At 37.1% G+C, this 21,656-nt stretch overlaps 1 pseudogene; it reads right to left on the bottom strand.

Annotated features, from left to right (window-relative positions):
- Positions 1 to 219: 219 nt before the first annotated feature.
- LOC118851084 lies at positions 220 to 20,823 on the bottom strand (annotated as a pseudogene).
- Positions 20,824 to 21,656: the final 833 nt, after the last annotated feature.

Genomic DNA, 21,656 nt, shown 5'->3' with positions numbered 1-21,656 from the left:
CTGAGATTGTTTTTATTTCTTCTGGCAACCTTTTGATTCGACAGGTTGGCATTTTGCATGATGTACTATGTATATAAGTTAAATAAATAAGGTGACAATATACAGCCTTTTCATACTCCTTTTCAATCTTAAACCAATCAGTTGTTCCATGTTTGGTTCTAACTGTTGCTTCTTAGCCCACATACAGGTTCCTCAGGAGAAAAGTAAGATGATCTGGTACTACCGTCTCTTTAGGGAATTGCCACATTTTATTGTGATCCACACATCAGAAGCTTTAGTGTAATCAATGAAGCAGAAGTAGATGTTTTTCTGGAACTCCCTTGCTTTCTCCATAATCCAGCGAGTGTTGGCAATTTGGTCTTTAGTTCCTCTGCCTCTTTGAAAACCAGCCTGTTCTCCTGGCAGTTCTTGGTTCACATATTGCTGAAGCCTAGCTTGCAGAATCTTAAGCATAACATTTCTGGCATGTGACATGAGTGCAATTGTTTGGTAATTCGAACATTCCTCAGTATTGCCCATCTTTAGAATTGGGACATAAACTGATCTTTTCTAATCCAGTGGCTATTGTTGTGTTTTCCAAATTTGTTGATATATTGAGTGCAGCATTTTAATAGCATCATCTTATAGAGTTTTAAATACCTAAGCTGGAGTTCCATCATTGTAAGCAATGTTTCCTAAGGCCCAGTTGACTTTATTCTCCAGTCTGTCTGGCTCTAGATCAGTAAACTAACCATCATGGCTGTTGGTGATGTTAATATCTTTATTATATAGTTCTTTTGTGTATTCTTGCCACCTCTTAATCTTTTCTGCTTCAGTTAAATTCCTAACATTTTTGTCTTTTATCATGCCCATTTTTTTGCATAAAACTTTCCCTTGATATCTCTAATTTTCTTGATCTCTTGTCTTTCACATTCACTTGTTTTCTTCTATTTCTGTACATTGCTCATTTAAGAAAATCTTATAATTTCTTGCTCTTCTCTGGAATTCTGCTTTCAGTTGGGCGTGTCTTTCCCTTTCTCCTTCCCCTTTTGCTTTCCTTCTTTGCTCACTGAAAGCCTCATTAGACAGCCATTTTGCTTTCTCATTCTTTTTCTTTGGAATGATTTTTGTTGCTGCCTCCTCTACAATATTGTGAACCTCTGTCCATAGTTCTTCAGGCATTCTGCCAGATTAATTCGTATTGTCCTATATTTCTCCTCAACTTTGTGCCTGAGCTTCTTGAGAAAGTTTTGGGGGGTGCCTCTACTTCCTCTCTTCTCCATCCTCTAAGCCCTTTCTTTGTTTGACTGAATTTGCTCCCCAAACATACCAATGATCTTTTAATTGCCAAATCTAATGCTCTCAGTTTTCATCCTTGACCTCTTTGCCACATTTTACATCATTGATCACACTCTCCTTTTTGATACTCTCTCCTCTGGGTTTTTTTTCCTGGTTCTAGTCCTCTTGTCTCCGTCTTCTTTGCTGTATTAAAAAAAAAATCCATGTTAATTTCACACTAAGTGTGGGCATATCCCAAAGCTCTGTCTTCTTTTTTTCTCTCTACTTTCACTTGATGATCTCATTACCTCCCATCCTCTCTGTAGATGGTTCCCAGATCTATATATCCAGCCCTAATCTCTCTGGAGCTCTATTTCTTCACCATCAATTGACCACTGGTAAATATTTCAAACTGGATGTCCTGAAGGCATCTCAAAATTAACATGACTTATTATCTTTCCCCATAAAACCCCCTCCTAAACTTTTCTATTACTTTGGAGGGCAGTATAAGCCTTTATAGTCATCCAAGTTCTGAGATTCTTAACTCAGTCACCCCACATATCCAGTCCTTTGCCAAGTCTTATTTCTTCTTCTACCACACCTCCTGAATATGTTATTTTCATAGTCATAACTCTAAATCATATTCTCCTTTTTTTTTTGAGGGAGGAAGGCAGGGCAATTGGGGTTAAGTGATTTGCCCAGGGTGTCACAGCTAGTAAGTGTGTCAAGTGTCTGAGGCTGGATTTGAACTCAGGTCCTCCTGACTCCAGGGCTGGTGCTCTACTCACTACACCACCTAGCTGCCCCCAGAAGAAGATTCTTAGTAGAACATACTAGTAATTCACAGGAGACCTTATTCAATAAGAGGTGGTTATAAGACCTACGATTAGGGTATCATTTAAAACAAAGTGCAGAGTATGGATAATAAATATGTTGATTTTAACAGAAGATGATTGGTTTACCTCATATATATGGCAGGATGAATGACTCGTGGAATGTGGCTATGGGAGGATACAATTTATTCAGAAGGAACTGATTAAAAAAATGAAGTAACACTGTATATGAAGAAGACAAGAGGAAATCCACAAACCAGAGGGAGAAGCACTATAGTGAGCACCTTGGTGAAAATTAATGGAGAGAGATATGCAAGTGATATTGTGGTAGCAATATACGACATTTAAATTAGACAGAAAGAGGAAATAAATGGACTGGGAGTTCTAGAAACAGATATGGAACTTTGACTATCAGCGCATATGATGAGGCTTACAACCAAGAATAACTTACCTGACAAAACTGAGTATAATGTTACAAGGAAAGCATGGACCTTTAATGGAAAAAGAATAGAAAATCTGGAATGCAAACATAGGAGTTAAGAGAAACCTAGGAAGGTAAATAGAACTCGATGATGGGGGACCTATCTTCTAATAGGGGGAGAAGAAGAATCTAATTAGCCTTAAAAACCTAATATTTTCAAAGGTCGTAGAAAGAGTTTAGAGAATTAAATTAGACAAGCAAAGGTGTGGAGGTATATCTATTCTGTTTTCATGGTTGTTAAGGTATGAAAAAGGAATACATGAAGGAAGAAAGGAGAAAGAAGTGGGAACTCGACATTTCTCATAACTGACAAACAAGAAGATATAAACATGGAAGAAGTGAGGGGAGTGGGTACTCAAACGAATTAGGCAAAGCAGGCAAACACACAGAGTTTGGTATAGAAAATAAGTTAAATTTAATATAGAAACATGTAGGAGTAAAGGTGAGAAGGAGGGTAATATTGCAGAATAAACATAAGCAAAACACACCATCTTCAGAGAGTGGATCATGAAGGCAAATTAAAAGGGAAAAGAAAAATGGGTAAGAACCAGTGATTGGGATATGAGTAAGGGGAAGAGAAGAGGAACAGTAGAATGGAAACACATCTTTTCAACTGTAGCTCACTAGCATTAATAATAATCCTCTTCCACCACTCTCTTCCTTGTAAAAAGAGGACAGAGGGACAAAGAGAAAAAAACTAGAAGAGGTTACAAAGGAGGGAAATTAGCAATCATTACCATGAACATGAATGTGATGGACTTACCCATAAGACTGAAGAGGATATAAGAAAGGGTGAAAAAAAGAACCAAAGAGTATATTGTTTACCAGAAAAATACCTGAAACAAAAAGAAATATAGATTTAAGCTAAAATATTAGCATAGAATTTATTATGCTTTTGGTAAATTCAAAATATGCAGAGGTACTATATACAATATATATGTATATATACACTATGCACTTATACAATATATATATACTATATACAAAAATTAACCCTTTGCCCAAGGTACTACGTTACTACCACTGGAGATTAAAGAAAGAGGGAAAGGATTCATAGGCATATAAGTGTCAATAGCTGCACTTTTTATTATAATAAAGATGTAGAGACAAAGTGAGTGCCCATCATTTGGGAAATGTCTACATAAGTTATGGTATATGAATGTAATGGAATACTATTGTACTGTAAGAGATGTAAAAGTATTGATTTCTAAGAAACCTAGAAGGACTTGTATGAACTAATGTGGGGTCAAGTAAGCTGAACTAATAGAAACACTTATACAGTGACTGCAGCATTTTAAAGAAAAAACAATTGTGAAAAATTTAAGAAGAGTGAATAACACAGTGACCAGTTATGACTATGGTAGACATCCTAACTTGACACAGAGGTGATGGACTAAAGGTGCAGAATAATATATTTTCAGATATAACCGTTGGTGAATTTGTGTGTTTTTAAAAATTCAATTTTATTTTATTTTCAGTTCTGAATCTTCTCCCTTCTCCTCCCCTACTCATTGAAAAAGTCAGGAAAAAATACAAATACATATAGTCATGCAGGAGAAATTCCTGCATTAGCAAAATCCAAAAAGACAAGAAAAAGAAGAAAATAAAATATGTTTTAGTTTGCACTCTGAGTCCGTTAGCTCTCTATTGGGAGATGGACAGCATGTTTCATCCTAAATCCTTTGGAACAGTGGTTGGCCATTGTGTTGATCAGAATTAAAAAGTCTTTCAAAGTTGATTATCTTTATGACATTGCAGTTATTGTATAAATTGTTCTTCTGATTCTGTTCACTTTCCATCACACTGCATACAAATCTTCCCAGGTTTTTCTGAAACTGTCTCCTTCATTATTTCACACAGCACGATGGTATTCCTTCACTTTTATATACCATAACTTGTTCAGCCATTCCCCAGCAGATGAACATCTCCTCAGTGTCTAGTCCTTTGCTACCACAAAAAGAACTGCTATAAGTATTTTCATATACATGCATCCTTTTTCTCTTTCTTTGATCTAGAGGGTATAGACCTAGTAGTCATATTGCTGAGTCAAGGGGTATGCACAGTTTAATAACTTTTATGGCATAGTTTTAAATTGCTTTTCAGAATGATTGGACTAGTTTACAGCTCCACCAACAATCCATTATTATACCTGTTTTCCCATGTCTCCTCTAGCATTTATCATTTCCTTTTTTTTGTCATCAAATTTGTATTTACATGACTGTGTTTACTTATTACACTAGAGGGCTTTCTTGAGGGGGTGGCATTTGGTGCTCAAGTCAAGGGTGTGACAGTGATGCTTTAAAAAAGGAAAGAAAGAAGAGAAAATCCCTGAATCATTAAAAACATTAAATGTAAGAGAGCAGAAAGAAGTTCCAACAAGGACAAACAGGCAGGGGAGTGTCTACCAGGTTAAATTTGAATTACACAAAAAGCTTTATGTAGTGTAAAAACAATGGAAGTTCACAGTTTCATATATCAGTATAGTCTATTGTTTTGCCATTCATGGTGAAGCATTTGTGTTTGCTGATGTTTATTAAGTTAAAATAGAAAATTTAAAAAGGAAGTTCACTAAGGAAATCTGAAAGTTCCAGTGGACTACAAACTCAATACATACATTTTATTTACACACACACACACACACACACACACACACACACACACACACACACAGAGAGTGTATGTGTATGTATATATGGAAAATAATGATTCATGCTACTATATCTATGAAAGTATATCTTTGAGAGAAACATAATATGAGTAATCACCTGTTTATGAGTCTCCTTTTTAATGAACTCAAAATTTTTGGATATAATTATTGTGAACAAGCTAGGAAACATTGTTAATCTGACTGTGCCTTCTAAAGAGAAGTAAAAATGTAACAGCTATCTTTTTTTTTAAAGCGATGTAGTCCAATTTGTATCCCAAAGTGCATTTGCATGATGACTTTTCCTCTTGTGTAATTTATATTGATCAAATGGAGAAGCCATGTGGAATGGAAAGATCTTCCCCATTCATTAATAGGCCTCACGTGGAGCCCATTAAGGGAAGCTTGCTTAGGGGAGGCTTTCTTGTAGCAAGGCTCACATCTTTTGCTAATTTCTAATTAGGCATTGCATCAAGAGGGTTGTGATGCCCTCTGGCTCTGAGAAGTGTATATATACTCCGAGGTGAGGTTTTGCTTTGGGAGCTTGCTTATGAGAACAACCTTGGGATTCTTTGGTTGAAAGTCCAAGTGGCCACATGTTCAGAGCTCTCCAACTGCTCAGAGGTAAAGGCTCTCTCTATCCAGTGATGTATGTAAAGTGTATAGCAATATTGCTTTGTTTCAGGCAGTAGAGCCCTGTGTGTTGGTCTTTATTTCTCTGCTTGTATTTTCTCTGAAGTTCAGGGTGCTGACTTTTCCCCTGAACTAAGTGAATGACATATATGTTTATTAAAGTAAGATTGTTGACTCCTTAAACAGCTATCTTTCCTAGTAAAGCAGATCTAAGAGCCTGTGCTAGCAGCCATCCTGGGTATGCCAGTGTGGTTGCCATTACACCAGATAGAACAGATAAAGTAATACTGGATTTTTAATCAGAGAATGAGTTCCCCTCCAACTTGAAATCCTTAATCCTATGAAGCAATTTGGATTTTAAAAGAAAAGAACAGAAGAAAGAAGAGTAGATAATTGAGAATAAATATAAAAGGAGGGCATAGCCATTTCAGAATGCGGGAAACACTATAACCTAGAATGAACTAAGGGCCACAAAAAGTGCTTAAAAAACAATAACAGCTACTACCCTAGGGGTAGACAGAGCGAAATCTTCAACAACAGAAAGAAGTCAGGGCCATTCAAATCTTACTTTGCTTCTCAAAACAGCGTATGAAACAAAAATGTTCAGTAGAAAGCTGAAACTCGAGCTAAATGATGGGATGAACACAGATCAACAGGCCTTGACAAAGTTTACCATCAGGGTTCTGAGTGACCTAATGTAATGTGATTACTGAAGAACTGCCAAGTAATTTTTTAAAAGTCTTTGAGATTACTCTATTCTGTGGATTTGTGTTTTAAATAGGAATTTAAAATAGGCGTGTCCATGTGTCTTTACCAGGTTTGTCTGAGTGCATACTGTGTCATTTCTTATAATACAATGGTATTCTATCACAGTCACATACCACAGCTTGTTCAGCCATTCCCCAATTGATTGGCATCCCCTCAATTTCCAATTCTTTGCCACCACTAAAAGAGCTGCTATGAATAATTTTGTGCATATAGGTCCTTTTCCTTTTTGTTTTTTTTTGTCTTATTCAGACCTCTTACACTTCTGGGACTAACTTTCTCTTCAGATATGATATACCTCTCCTTTGTTTGAACTCTTTGAAATCTGCTTTCCTAAAATCTAGGGTACGTATCACATTGCACCTAGCTTTCCATTCCTCAACTATAAACTCCATGGGATATGATTACATTCCATCAAGGTTCCTTTGGCAAGCAGTTCTCTCTTTTTAAGCAGGTTAAGAAGAATGATATAAATGTGAACTGTTTTTATTAGGGTCCAAATTCACAGATATGTAGTACTTTTGGCCAAGTATTTTTCCTACCTGCCTTTAAGATAAAGGTTGTATGGTTATCTTTTCCACATCACAGGAGTTAGGAGTGTGGTACCCCTGCAATCTGGAAAATCTGTGTAAAATCTTTTGTTCCTCCCTTTGTACCAGAGAAGAAAACCGAATTTTTTTTTCTTCTATGGGATATTTATAGTACCTTATTGGAAAATTTGGGTTAAATATTTGGTCATAGGCTCTGTGTCATCTGCTGGCCTTTGCATGTCATCTGCAGCTTCTGCAAAACTCCTGAAAAATTCCCATTTAATTTCTTATGCCAAAATGTGATATATTGAAACCACCGTGGGGAACATTGCGATGTGGAAGGGATAACTGCATAACCTATCCTTTCAGATATAGATTTCATTGCTTTCATTAAACATTTTCTCCAAATTGGATCATTATAACTCATTAGTAGTAACTTTTGAGAATATGCTCAAATTATAGCTAAAAACCAGGGTCATTTAAATTCAGAAGTCTATTATGCAAGATCTACTTTTGCTGACTACTGGTCAACTTTTTAGGCACAATTCAGATATTTTGGGTTTACTTCATACATTTATCACAGAACATGATTTCTAAAAAAAAAAAAACTTCCTTTAAATGCAGTACATACTGAATTTAGAGGTGTCCCCTTTTCTAATGCTCAATTATAAAATTCTCTTCCCTTTTCCAATTTCTGTACCTAGGCCTGTTGATTATAGCACATAAACTATTTCTTTATTGGATATCTATCTTCCTATGGGCATGTGCCCACTCATGCCATATTACTAGGAAATTTTCATGATTTAAGCCTTTAACAATGAGTGTTATTTTAGATATACAGAAAAAAATTCAGGGGAATACACTCTCAAACACAGTATGTACACAATAGAGCTAAGTACACAATAGTATTTAATATAATCATGTAGAAGGCCTTAGAGAATTTGGAGAAAGCACGTTTGCACTACATACTCCTAAAACATAGTTTCTAAAAAGATATGCTGAGTGGATAAGAAAATTTTGTGGTGTAAGAGAGTGTAATTCACTTCTGGCCTTATCTCCTTCATTATGTTACAACACCCTGTTCCTATGCCCATTTTTGTCCTAGTAAAAGAAGAACAAATAGGCTGTCTTTCACAAGTTTTCAAAAATATGTAAACTATAACCACATCAGGAAATTATTAAAGACTTTCTGCTGTAACACCCTGGGGCAACTTCAATCTTTGTCAAGCAACTAGCACCTCAGCCAAATGGCACCTGTAACTAGACACTTAAAAACTGCATGCAAAATTCTTTCAGACCAGTGGGTATTATCCAACTTACAATCACCATTAACTAAGCACCTTATAATTACTTTATGCACTGCAGAATGTAGTTCATTATACTCTTATAACACGTAAATTAGGGCCCTTGAAGGAGCTATAGAAGGTGATTTGAATAGCACTGCTTCAGGAAAAAGAAAAAAAAAGCTTTAGAATTCACTTTGAAAAAAATACTTCATATATACTATCCATAGTTGGTGATTGCTATATGGCTGGGGGTATGGAATCTGTTGTGATTAGTACAGTAGAAACTTTGTTCCTGGGAAAATTTTCCATTGACGTCCTACTTGGTACCTGAATAACCAAAAGAATCTATGGCTTCACTTTTCTAGGACTGTCTCATGTTTTGCAATTCTAGTACATGTAAGCTTTAAACCATATTCTGGTCTGGTTATCATTGGCTTCTGAAACTCTCCAGCACATTTGCTGAAGAAACATAATTATTTACACCTTCCTCATCCTTCGTAGGCCCTCCTGGTTAATTTTTAGAAATCACCCTTTTGCTACTGGTCCACACTTCCTGATTCTTTTTGCCTCACCTGGGAAGTGTCATGGCAGACCCCTTGTCTGAAAACCCTAGGTGAACCCTGGCCCCTAGTGGCTTTGGGCTTCGACAGGAGAACACATCCAACTACTTGTGCAGCTCACCACTAAGGATGTTGCCTCATGGGACAGTCAGAGAAAGGGAGACCACATCAACTCTACTCTTGATGCATCTGTCCTCTATCCTATGCTTGGCTATGATTATCACTGAACCATTCTAACCCATCAGTGCCATTCACTTAAATCCCTCCTTAAATTTACACAGCAGTGTCTCATTGTAAACAGAGCATGAACTCCGCGGGTTGTACCATGTTGGAAAGATTTACAACATAGAATCAGCAACAGGCTATTTGTTACCCAAAGACCGCTAAGTTGGAAGAAGATCATCACCAGGTTGGCCAAATAGTATTTAGCCAATCAGGCAGTCCATAAACATTTATTAAGTACCTATTTGCCAGGAACTGTGCTAGAAGCTAGGGATACAAATGCAGAATAAACAGTACCTATTCTCAAGGAGCTTCTATTCTAAGGAGCATAACTCAAAAAGCACTGCATGGAAAAGATGACAGCATCAGGATGGGAGCACACTCAGAGATTATCAATCCTGATTCATGCCTGAACAGAAATTCTTTCTGTAATTCTAAATGGTCACTCAGCTTCCAATTGAGAAAACCCAGTGAAAGGGAACTTACTACCTCCTGAGGGCAGTTCATTTCACGATGTGATAGTGGAGAGTGGGTTAGAGTTGGAGAAAGAATATCTGCATTCAGATCTTGTATCAGCCATCTGATGGCTGTGTGATCATAGGCAAGTCATGAGAAGCTGACTGAGCTTGTCTGTCTTGCCCAGAGCACCAACCTGAGGAATTTTGGAATTCCCTGGCGTAAGGAAATGTCTTGTCACTATAATACAATCAAACTTTCTCAGCTAAAGGGTGATTCTTAGTTAAAAGAGCTTGTCACTTTTTCATCAGTTCAAGAGCAGAAGTGCAGATTTACCTAGCAGGAGAACAGGAAGGACAAGGATGGAAGCAATTAGCAGAGCAGTGGCTTCATATGGGACAGATTATTTATGAAGACACCAAAGACATTAAAGTTTATACTTCAGAGTTGTAAATTAAAAAAAAATTCACATGGGTTCTCCTCACTCAGGTTTTTCTCTACTAGGTTTCTAGACATGTATATCCCCTGTCCTCCATGGACACAGCATAATGGTGGTAATGCAACACAGGCTAATATATGGTCCAATCTAATTTTTAAGGTAGTATTTTCTTCAGTGGTCTTTTGTACCTCCTTTTCCATTTGGCTAATTCTGTCTTTCAAGGCATTCTTCTCCTCATTGGCTTTTTGGAGCTCTCTTGCCATTTGAGTTAGTCTATTTTTGAGGTGTTATTTTCTTCAGTATTTTTTTAGATCTCCTTTAGCAAGTCATTAACTTGTTTTTCATGGTTTTTTTTGCATCACTCTCATTTCTCTTCCCAATTTTTCCTCTACTTCTCTTACTTGCTTTTCCAAATCCTTTTTGAGCTCTTCCATGGCCTGAGACCAATTCATATTTTTCTTGGAGGCATTTGATGTAGGCTTTTTGACTTTGTTGACTTCTTCTGGCTGTATGTTTTGGTTTTCTTTGTCACCAAAAAAAGATTCCAAAGTCTGAGTCTGAATCTGAGATCATTTTTGCTTCCTGTTTATGTTCCCAGCCAACTAACTATTTGACCCTTGAGCTTTTTGTCAGGATATGACTGCTTGTAGAGTAAAAAGTACTTTGTCCCAAGCTTGAGGGGCTGGGCTGCTATTTTCAAAGCTACTTCTACACAGCAAGCTCTGCCACACCAGTGCTCTTCCTCCCTGCAGGGTGACCCAGATACAAGCAGGCTTTGCACTCCTGCCCATCCCCCCTCCCCCACTTAATTCCTCCCACCAGGTGGGCCTGGGGCTGGAGGCAACTGCAACTGTAGCTCTGGAAGCAGCCTCAGAGCTGCACCACCTGCACAGCCCCCAGGGCTGTGGCCCACCTCGAACTCCTTTCACTCTGTCCCAGCAGCTTTTCCCACTAACTTTCTCTGTTGTCTTTGGTGTTTGTGGGGTGAGAAGTCCAGTAACTGCCACAGCTCACTGATTCAGGGTGCTACGCCTGTTCTGCCCGGCTCTTGGTCTGGTTGGTCCTGGCATGGCCCACGCTGGGCTGTGCTCCCCTGGGCTCCCAGCTCCCTGCGATAGACCTTTCCCTGAGACCATCCAGGCTGCCCTGGGCTGGCGCCCTGCTTCTGTTTGCTATTTTGTAGGTTCTGCAGCTCTAGAATTTGTTCAGAGCCATTTTTATAGGTGTTTGGAGGGACCTGGTGGGGGAGGGAAGCTTAAGCAAGTCCCTGCTTTCCAGTTGCCATCTTTCGAGGCTAATATATGGACTATGATATATTATTTTTATTTGCTTTATGTCTTAGTAACTGATGTTAAAATATTTTTTTCCCTTACCATTAAGTAAATGTTTTATTTTTAAAACCTAATGGTATCAGGATGACTGATTTTGTGTGAATGGGAAGCAGAGGGGTGGAGGCTCATAAGCTACAGTGGCGTGTATACTCCCCCATACTAGAGTTATCCCTGGAAACCTGAGAGAATTTGAATTGTAGTCTTAAAGGGGTGATCTATCTCTGCTAATCTCAGACCTTCCAGGGTTAGTCAATCAACAAGCACTTATTAAATAATATGTGTCAGTGTTATGGGGCACTATGCTAAGCAGTGTGGGAGCAGGTCAGAATGAACAAATCAGCTTAAAGAATGAGAAGGTGACTGTGTCCCATGTAGGGGCCACATTACTAATCTTCTCAAAAAAATAAATTGAAAGTTGGTTGTAACTTGTTCTTGATATAGCCATTCTGCTTGTAGTGTCATGTTTTTGTGTTCACAAACTCCCTTTGCAAATTGTTTGTAGAGTTTTTACAAGGAATCCATATCAAGCTTACTGGCCCATAGTTTGAAGTGTCTACTTTCTTACCCTTTTTGAAAATCGGGATAGTATTTGTCTGTCTGTCTATCTGTCTATATCTATCTGTCTGTCTATCTGTCTATATCTATCTGTCTGTCTATCTGTCTATATCTATCTGTCTGTCTGTCTATATCTGTCTGTCTATCTGTCTGTCTATCTGTCTGTCTGTCTGTCTATCTGTCTGTCTGTCTGTCTGTCTATCTATCCATCTATCTATCTATCTATCTATCTATCTATCTATCTATCTATCTATCTATCTATATATCTATCTTTTTAGAGGCTTCCATTTGCTATGATTCCTTAATCTTCATTGACAGTAATCTCATTCACAAGTCTTTTCAACATCCTGGAATATAGTTTCCTGGGTGGTCAGGTGACTTAAGAACAACTATGTGCTCTCTCTCTTACTCTTTCTCCTTACTTATCTTGGGTTTTAGTGCAATGTTCATCCTTTCTGTTTTATCATCTCTAGCCTAAAGATCATTAGAGAAAATAGAAGTGAATAGAAACTGAGTAGTTCTGTCTTCTCTTTGTTGCTCATTGTAATTTTCTGATTCCTACCATAGCTTTATCCTTGCCTCAATCTTCTTGTCTTACCAATTGTGGAAAAAAGTCCTCTTTATCATCTTTAGGCCTTCTAAGCTCAGATGGAAAAGAGTCTAAAAATGGGCTTCTCACTTGTGTTCTAAAGTGCCGTGTAAGAATTTACTTTCAAATTTGAAGTGATACTATGTAAAAACATGCCTGTGAATAATTGGACAGCAGCACATTTTGCTTTCTCTCCAGTTAATGGAAATATTGTATTTTAACAAAATTTTCTTCTTACTAAAGTAATCTAATAAAGCCTTATAGTAAGCAGTATCAAAATTTTAAAAATCAATGTAGATAGATATTTGTTGATTGAAACTCATATCAATCTTATACTATTCAAATTTTTTAAAAGTTTTATGTTATAGAACTATTGTATCCTGTTATACCTCCACACATATATATGTACGTATGTATGCATGTACATATCTTCCAGTCTTAGAAATGTAACATCTCAGTTAGCAATAGAATTCCAGCAACTTTAAATCGATAAACGATAGCTAAAAACCTAGAAATAGTTAAAAAAATTTTTTGAATGGCTAAAACAATGCGTATATTTTGCTCCTTAGCAAAATACTTCCGTTAGAGCCTAAAAGTATTTAACATATTTCTCACAAACCTGGTTAACTGGTTTTGCAGACCACAATGAGTTAGAAATAATAAATTAAAAGTGGGGTAGGGACAGAATTTTGCTAGAGGAAGATACACTGTCAGCAGCAAGAAGTGACAATTGGTGGAGGAAACAAAAACAAAGAACTGGTAAAATACAGCAGTCCTATATATACCTTAATGGTTCCATAGGTCACTATTGCATCAGAGTCCAATAACTGATATTCATAATTACTCTAATAAAAATTTTTAATCACTTTTATTATGCTCAATATGAGAAAGTATCAGTGTACATAATATTTTATTTCATTTAAAAATTATTTATTTTAATATTAGAAAATTTTGAATTCCAAATTCTTTCCTCCCTACCATCCCCTCCTACACCAATTGAGAAGGCAAGCAATATGATATCAATTATACATGTGAAATCATGTAAAATGTATCTCCAAATTAGCCATATTTCAAAAAAAGCAAGAAAAATAAAGAAAATTCTACTTCAATTTTCACTTAGAGTTATCTCTCTCTGGAGGAGGATAGCATTTTTTTTTATGAATCCTTTGAAATTGTCTTGGATCATTGTATTGAATCAGAGCGGCCAAGTCTTTCATAATTGATCACTACAACATTGATGTTATTATGCATAATGATTTCTTGGTTCTTCTCATTTTAGTCTGCATTAGTTTGTATAGGTCTTGTCATTCTTTTTCTGAAGCAATCCCTTCATAAGTTCGTATAGCACAATAGTCCTCCATCACAATCATATGCCACAACTTATTCAGCCATTCTTCAGTTGATGAGCATCCCTTCAATTTCCAAGTCTTTACTACCACAATAAGAACTGCTATAAATATTTTTGTACCTATAGATCTTTTTCTCTCTTTTTTTAATCTCGTTGGGATACAGACCTAGTAGTGGTAATGCTGCTGAGTCAAAGAGTTGTTTGTTGTTGTTTCAGTTGTTTCAGTCATGTCTGGTTCTTTGTGACCCCATTTAGGGTTTCCTTAGCAAAGATGCTAGAGTGGTTTGCCATTTAATTCTCCAGTTGATTTTACAGATGTGGAAACTGAGGCAAACAGGGTTAAATGACTTGCCCAGGGTTACACAGCTAGTCTGAGGCCAGATTTGAATTTAGGTTTTCTTTGAGTCTGTGTCTAGTGCTCTATCCAGTGTGCCACCTAGTTGCCTGGGAGGGAGGTCAGAGAATATGCACAGTTTTATACCCCTTGGATATAATTCCAAATTGTTCTCCAGAATGGTCAGACAAGTTCACTACTCCACCAGCAGTTCATTAGAGTGCTTATTTTTCCCTCATCCCCTCCAGAATTTGTCATTTCTGATGGGTGTGAGGTGGTACCCCAGAATTGTTGTTTTATCTTAATATGAATTTTTATATTTTAATTTTAAAAACCTACATTACATTGAAAACCAGATTTCCACTGTAGTTTTTGCTGTGTACTTGCGTGGCTACTGGTTGGAAAGAAGCAAATAGTCTTTCTTCACTTGCCTTCTCTCCTCTCCAACTTCTGGACTTAATTATTTAAGATTATGCATTAGCATAACTGCCTTCTGGATGTTTTACAACTAGCTTTTTTTAAAAAAAATATTTTTAGTTTTTAACATTCATTTCTATAAGATTTTGAGTTTTAAATTTTCCCACCTTCTCCTCCCCCCTCCCCAAGACAGCATGCAGTTTGATATAGGCTCTACTTATACATTCGTATTAAACATATTTTCACATTAGTCATGATGTAAAGAAGAGTTAGAGCTAATGGGAGGAACCATGAGAGAGAAAAAACAAAATGAAATAACAAAAGAAAAGGAGAGCAAATAGTATGTTTCCATTTGCATTCAGACTCCAAAGTTCTTTCTCTGGATGTGGATAGCATTTTTCATCCTGAGTCTTTTGGAATTGTCTTAGATTCCTGAATTGCTGAGAAGAGCTAAGTCTATGAAAATCAGTCATTGCACAATGTGACTGTTAATGTGTACAATGTTCTCCTGCTCATTTCACTCATTTCATATAAGTCTTTCCAGGTTTTTCTGAAGTCCTCCAGCTCATCATTTCTTATAGTACAATAGTATTCCATTACATTCACATACCATAACTTGTTCAGCCATTCACTAATTGATGGACATCCCCTCAATTTCCAGTTCTGTGCCACCACAAAAAGAGCTGCTATAAATATTTTTGTACATTTGGGTCCTTTTCCCATTTTTATGATCTCTTTGGGATACAGACTTAGACGTGGCATTGCTGGGTCAAAGGGTATGCACAATTTTATAGCCTTTGGGCATAGTTCCAAATTGTTCTACAGAATGGTTGGATTAGTCCACCACTCCACCAACAATACATTAGTGTTCCAATTTTTCCACATCTTCTCCAACATTTATCATTTTACCATTTTGTCATGTTAGCCAATCTGATAGGTGTGATATGGTACCTCAAAGTTGTTTTGATTTGCATTTCTCTAATCAATAGTGATTCAGAGCATTTTTTCATATGACTATAGATAGCTTTAATTTCTTCTTCTGAAAACTGCCTCTTTATATGTTTTGACCACTTATCAATTGAGGAATGGTTTTTGTTTTGTAAATTTGACTGATTTCTATGCCCAATATATATTTGAGAAATGAGGCCTTTATTAGAGAAACTTCCTGTAAATTTTTTTGATATTACTTCACTGTCTATGGTACCTTTTAGCAACATGTAGTTCCCCTGATTATTTCTTTTAATTAGGTCTATTTTTGCTTTTGTTTTGTCTGAGATCATGATTGCCACCCCTGCCATTTATACTTCAGCTGAAGCATAATAGATTCTGCTCAAGCCCTTTATTTTAACTCTTTATGTTTCTTTCTGTTACAAGTGTGTCTTTCATACATAACATATTGTTGGATTCTGGTTTCTAATTCATTCTGCTATCTGTTTCCATGTTATGGGTGAGCTCATGCCATTCACATTCAATTATAATTGCTATGTATTTCCCTCCATCCTGTTTTCTGCTGTTTATCCTTCTCTGTCTCCTTTTTTATCCTGTTCTCTCTCTTTTTTGGAGGTTTTTCTTTTTAAATTGTAGGCAATTGGGGCTGTGACTTGCCCAGGATCATATAACTAATAAGTGTCCGAGTCTGGATTTGAACTGAGGTCCTTCTGGCTCCAGGGACTGTTGCTCTATTCACTGTGCCACCTAGTTTCCCCAATCCCATCCCTTCCTAAAAGTCTCTTTTGCTTCTGACCTTTGCCTCCCTTATTCCACCCTCCCTTTTATCATCCCTGCCTCATATCTCTCTTTTCCCTCCTGTTTCTCTATTGAGTGTGTGTGTGTGTGTGTGTGTGTGTGTGTGTGTCTGTGTGTGTGTCTGTGTGTTCATCCTTATTTGAATCAATTCTAATGAGAGTTAGGTTTAACCATTGCCCACTACCACCCATTTCCCCTTCCATTGTAAAAGCTCTTTCTTGTGTGCCTCATTTATGTGAGAAAATTTACCCCATTCTACCTCTTCCTTCCCCCTTCTTCCATTTCATCCCTCTTTCTCACCTTTGCATTTTTTTTGGTGATTGTTCCAACATAATTGGCTGACTCTCACAGCCTCTGTCTATGTAAACTCCTTTTAACTTCCCTAATAATGATAAAGTTCTTAGGAGTTACATGTATCATCTTCCAATATAGGAATATAAAGAGTTTTACTTTATTGAGTCCCTTATGATTACTCTTTCATGTTTACCTTTTTACATTTCTCTTGAGTCTTATGTTTGAATGTCAAATTTTCTATTCAGCTCTGGCCTTTTCATCAGGAATGCTTGGAAGTCCTTTATTTCATTGAATATCTATTTTTCCCCCTGAAGGATTATACTCAGTTTTGTTGTGTAGGTTATTTTTTGTGGTAATCCTAGATCCTTTGCTTTCTAGAATATTATATTCTGAGCTTTCTGCTCCTTTAATGTGGAAGCTGCTAATCTTATGTGATCTTGACTTTGACTTCATGATATTTGAATTGTTTACTTCTGGCTGCTTGAAGTATTTTCTTTTTGTCTTGGAAGCTCTGGATTTTGGCTATAATATTCCTGGGAGTTTTCATTTTGGGGTCTCTTTCAGGCAGTGATTAATAGGTTCTTTCAATTTCTATTTTACCCTCTGGATCTGAAATATCAGGCAGTTTTCCTTGATAATTTATTGAGATATGATGTCTAGGCTCTTTCTTTGATCATGGTTTTCAGGTAATCCAGTCATTCTTAAATTATTTCTCCTGGATCTATTTTCCAGATTAGTTGTTTTTCCAATGAGATATTTTACATCATCTTTTATTTTTCATTCTTTTGATTTTGTTTTATTGTTTCTTGATGTCTCATGGAGTCATTAGCTTACACTTACCCAATTCTAATTTTTAGGGAATTATCTTCTTCAGTGATGTGTTATGATTCTTTTTCCATTTGGTCAATTCTGTTTTTTAAGGAGTTCTTTTCTTTGGTGATTTTTTTTGTGCCTCTTTTACCATTAGGCCAATTCTAGTTTTTTTAGATGTTATTTTCTTCAGTATTTTTGTGCCTCTTTAATCAAGCTTTTAATCCCTTGTTTTTAAAAAATGATTTTCTTGCATCACTCTAATTTCTCTTCCCAATTTTTCTTCTACCACTCTCATCTCTTTTAGGAATTCTTGTTGGGCTTGGGTCCAATGGGCATTTTTTATTTGAGGCTTTTCTTTGGTAGTTGTTTTCACACTGCTGTCTTCCTCTGAGTTTATATTTTGGTTTTCCCTGCCACAGTAGAAGCTTTTTACAGTCAAATTCTTCTTTGTTGCTATTGTTAGCTCATTTTTTAGCCTATTTCTTGATTTTGAACTTCATGTTAATGTTGGGCTTTGCCTACCTGGAGCTGGGGAGTCACTGTCCCAAACTTCAGACTTTTTTGTGCTGCTGCTTTCACATCTAGTTCTGGGGGTCTGCAAGTTTTTGGTGCTTTCAAGATTGTGTGATTCTTGGAGAGTTTTGGTCACTGCTTTCCTGGTCTTTACCCAGGAAGGGCCCCTGCTCTTCTGCAGCTACAAGTGCTAGTGCTCATCTCTGCCTTGAAACTGTACCCAGGGCACCTACTCCTTTGTGACTGACTACAAACTCTCTGTGCCCTGGAACTGTGACCCAGAACTGCTTATGGGCAATAGAGTTGCCAATTGGCACCAATGGTACCTAGTACCAGCAAAGGATCTCCTGTAATGTTTTTCCAATCAGTTCTTTGACCCTGTTACCATCTCTGGAAGAGCTTTTGAAGCTACTGCTGCAGCTGCAGCTTCTCTTGCCTTGGTTACAGGTGTGGGCTCTGGACAGTCTTCCACCCCAGGGCTACAGACTTCTGGTGACCTCTTAAGTTTTCTTATGCTGGAAAAAATGTCTCACCCTGACCTTTTGTTGGATCTGCTCCTCCAAAATTTTATTTGAAGCATTATTTTAAAGTTGTTTGGAAGAGAATGTTGGGAGAGCTCAGCTGGGTGGCTACCCCAATCCTTCTTTTCCCAGTACATAATATTTTAGAAAGAACTAGATGAAAACTGCCTAAAGTTTTGTATCTTGAAAAGGGGAAAAGTTCAGTTATCTGAAAAATTTCTGGATGTGGTACACTTAATTCCCTGCTGACCTTGTATATAGCAGGTAACTGTGCTTCTACTTTTACACTTCAATGGATTTATAGTCAAATCAGTGTTCTTCCAGCAATGCAGATTTTAACCTTTCCATACACTCTTATTCTGGACAATTCTTGTTCATGTTCTCCAATAAATCTTTATAAGATGATCCACTCAACATTGCTGGTAATTTTCCTCTGCTTCTCTTGAAAGTATGTACATATGAATGGAACATACAGCTTGGCCGCTGATTTACTTTGTCTCTATTCACATGAAAACTTTACCTCCTTTCTCAGCCACATATCAGTCTGGTAACATTGTTTATGCCAGTTCTCATGTATAGTTCTCAGAAATATATTGTAGCTTACTCATGTTCACCACACATTACCCTTTGGATGATCATCAACTCTAATTCTTCACATAATTATATGACTTTCAGCCGCATAGAATCACTGGAAGATATGTTTTGATTTCATCAGTCTAGGGAGCCACACTGTAAAAAATCTCTCCACCAAAGCAGATTAACAACTTGTCTACAACTTAGAGTCTTAGACTATTGCCTGGAGAAATTGAAAAGTTAAGTAGTTTGCCTATGATCATGGGCAGACTTTAACACAGGTCTTCCTGACTTTAAGGTTGAACTCATCACCAGAAAAATATTGTTTGCTACACTTGCTTTTGGCATAGGGAATAGGACTCTGGGTTTTGTTCAAACCCTGACTCAGACACTTACTAATTATGTGACCTCAGACAAGCCACCTTGCCTCCCTGTGTCTTAATTTCTTAATCTGCAAAATGATGGGATTCAACTCAGTACCTCCTAAGGTTACTTACAGCTCTAAATTTATGATACTTCTTGCTGTTGTTGCAAGTATATATTCTTTTGTTTTTAGTAGTGATACCAAACAATTAGTCATACTGTTGATAAAAACTATAGAAATATCTAAAAATTTTTGGTACATGTTTGGACTTTTTAAAAAGTAAATTTCTATAACTCTTAGGGGTGGAATACTATGGTAATTTAAGTGCTGGATGAAGGATTGGAAGACTTCAAGATTTACCACTGTCACCAATTGATCTTAGACTAATTATAGCTTCTCTTGACTTCAACTTTCCCATCTGTAAAATAAATAAAAATAATAACAGTAATAAATTTAGATCCACAGGAGACCTTAGAGGCAATCTAGTCTAATTCTTTCATTCTTAATGATAAAGAATCATGATAAAGAGGCACAGAGAGGTTCAATGCCATGCCAAAGGTTATGTAGGTGGTACTAGGATTTGTTTTACATCTTCTAAGTCTAAATCCAGCACTCTGACCATTGTACCATAGGTGTTGGGTCAGATGATTGCTATGGATCTTTTGAGATCTAACTTTCTGTGATTCTATTGTGAGAAATGTAAATTATAAATAAATAACTTTGCTTCATTTATGAAATGTCAAAAAACTTTAATTCACTTAGTCTGAGGTGATTCAAATGGACTAAGATTACCAAAGTACCTTGAGATCATTGACACTTGCATCAATACTTGTATCAGACACTGTGTTTGGAGTTGGGGATACAAAAATAACACAGTCCTTACCCTCAAAGATATTACATTCTTCTAGGGGAGGAGATAATATGTATCCTGATTAATAAACATAAAATACATACAAAGTAATAAATGCAAAGTAGTGACACTTAAGTGGAGACATAAAGGGAGGTAGGGATTCCAAAGGTAGAGGTGAGGAGGAAGGGCATTCCAAGCCAAGATGCAAAGGCTCGGAGGTAAAAAATGGTATTTTGTGTACAGGGAGCAAAGTAGGCCAGTTGGGCTGGAATGAAGAGTTCATGATAGGGAGTAATATGAAATCACTGGAAATATGTGTTGGAGAGAGATTGTGAAGAACAGAGGTCTGTACACAACGTTCATTGATTTGATCAAGGCCTTTGAAACTGTCAGTCATGAGAGCTTGTGGAAAATCATAGCAAAACTTGGTTGCCCAGAGAAGTTCATCAGTATTGTGTGCCAGTTCCATGGTGGCATGCGTGTACAGGTTCTGGATGATGGATGATGCTCTTGCACTTTCCCAGTCACCAATGGAGCAGGGCTGTGTGCTTGCTTCCATACTTTTTAGCATGATGTTTTCAGCAATGTTGTCGAATGCCTTCAATGAGGATGAAAATACATCAAGGTCACCTACTGTACTGTTAGTAAATTATTTAACTCAAAAAGGCTACAAGCCAAGACTAAAGTGGAGGGAGAGTTGGTATGTGACTTTTTGTTTGCATATAATTGCACACTCAATGCAACCTCTGAGACTGAGAAGCAACAAAGTATGGGTCCATTCTCTGCTCCTTGTGCTATTTTGGGCCTAATAATTAACACCAAGAAAACAGAAGTTCTCCACCAGCCAGTCCACAGCAACCATAATGGAACTATCAATTACAGCAAACGGAGAAATTTTGAATACACACATTGCCAGAGTTAGCTCAGTGTTTGGGAGACTCCAAAGGAAAGTGTGGGAAAAAAGAGGTATTAGACTACCTATCAAACTGAAGGTCTACAGAGCCTTTGTGCTGACCTCATTGTTGTACACCTATGCAACCAGACAATGATATCAGTGGCTTGCCAGGAAACTGAATCACTTCTATTTAAATTGTCTTAGGAAGATTTGAAGATCACATGGCAAGATGAGGTACTAGACCCTGGGGTCCTTTTTTGATTGAGCAGAACCACCAAGCATTCAAACTCTACTTTGGAGAGCATACGTCCAATGAGCTAGCTATGTTGACTGAATGCCAAATGTACATTTGCCTAAAAGACTATTTTATGGAGAACTCATGCAAAGCATCGAGGTCAGAGGAAGTG

Source organism: Trichosurus vulpecula, chromosome 5, assembly GCF_011100635.1.
Source record: "Trichosurus vulpecula isolate mTriVul1 chromosome 5, mTriVul1.pri, whole genome shotgun sequence".
Lineage (NCBI taxonomy): Eukaryota > Metazoa > Chordata > Mammalia > Diprotodontia > Phalangeridae > Trichosurus > Trichosurus vulpecula.
The sequence above is the reverse complement of the archived record's forward strand: the minus strand, read 5'-3'. Positions and strand labels throughout refer to the sequence as shown.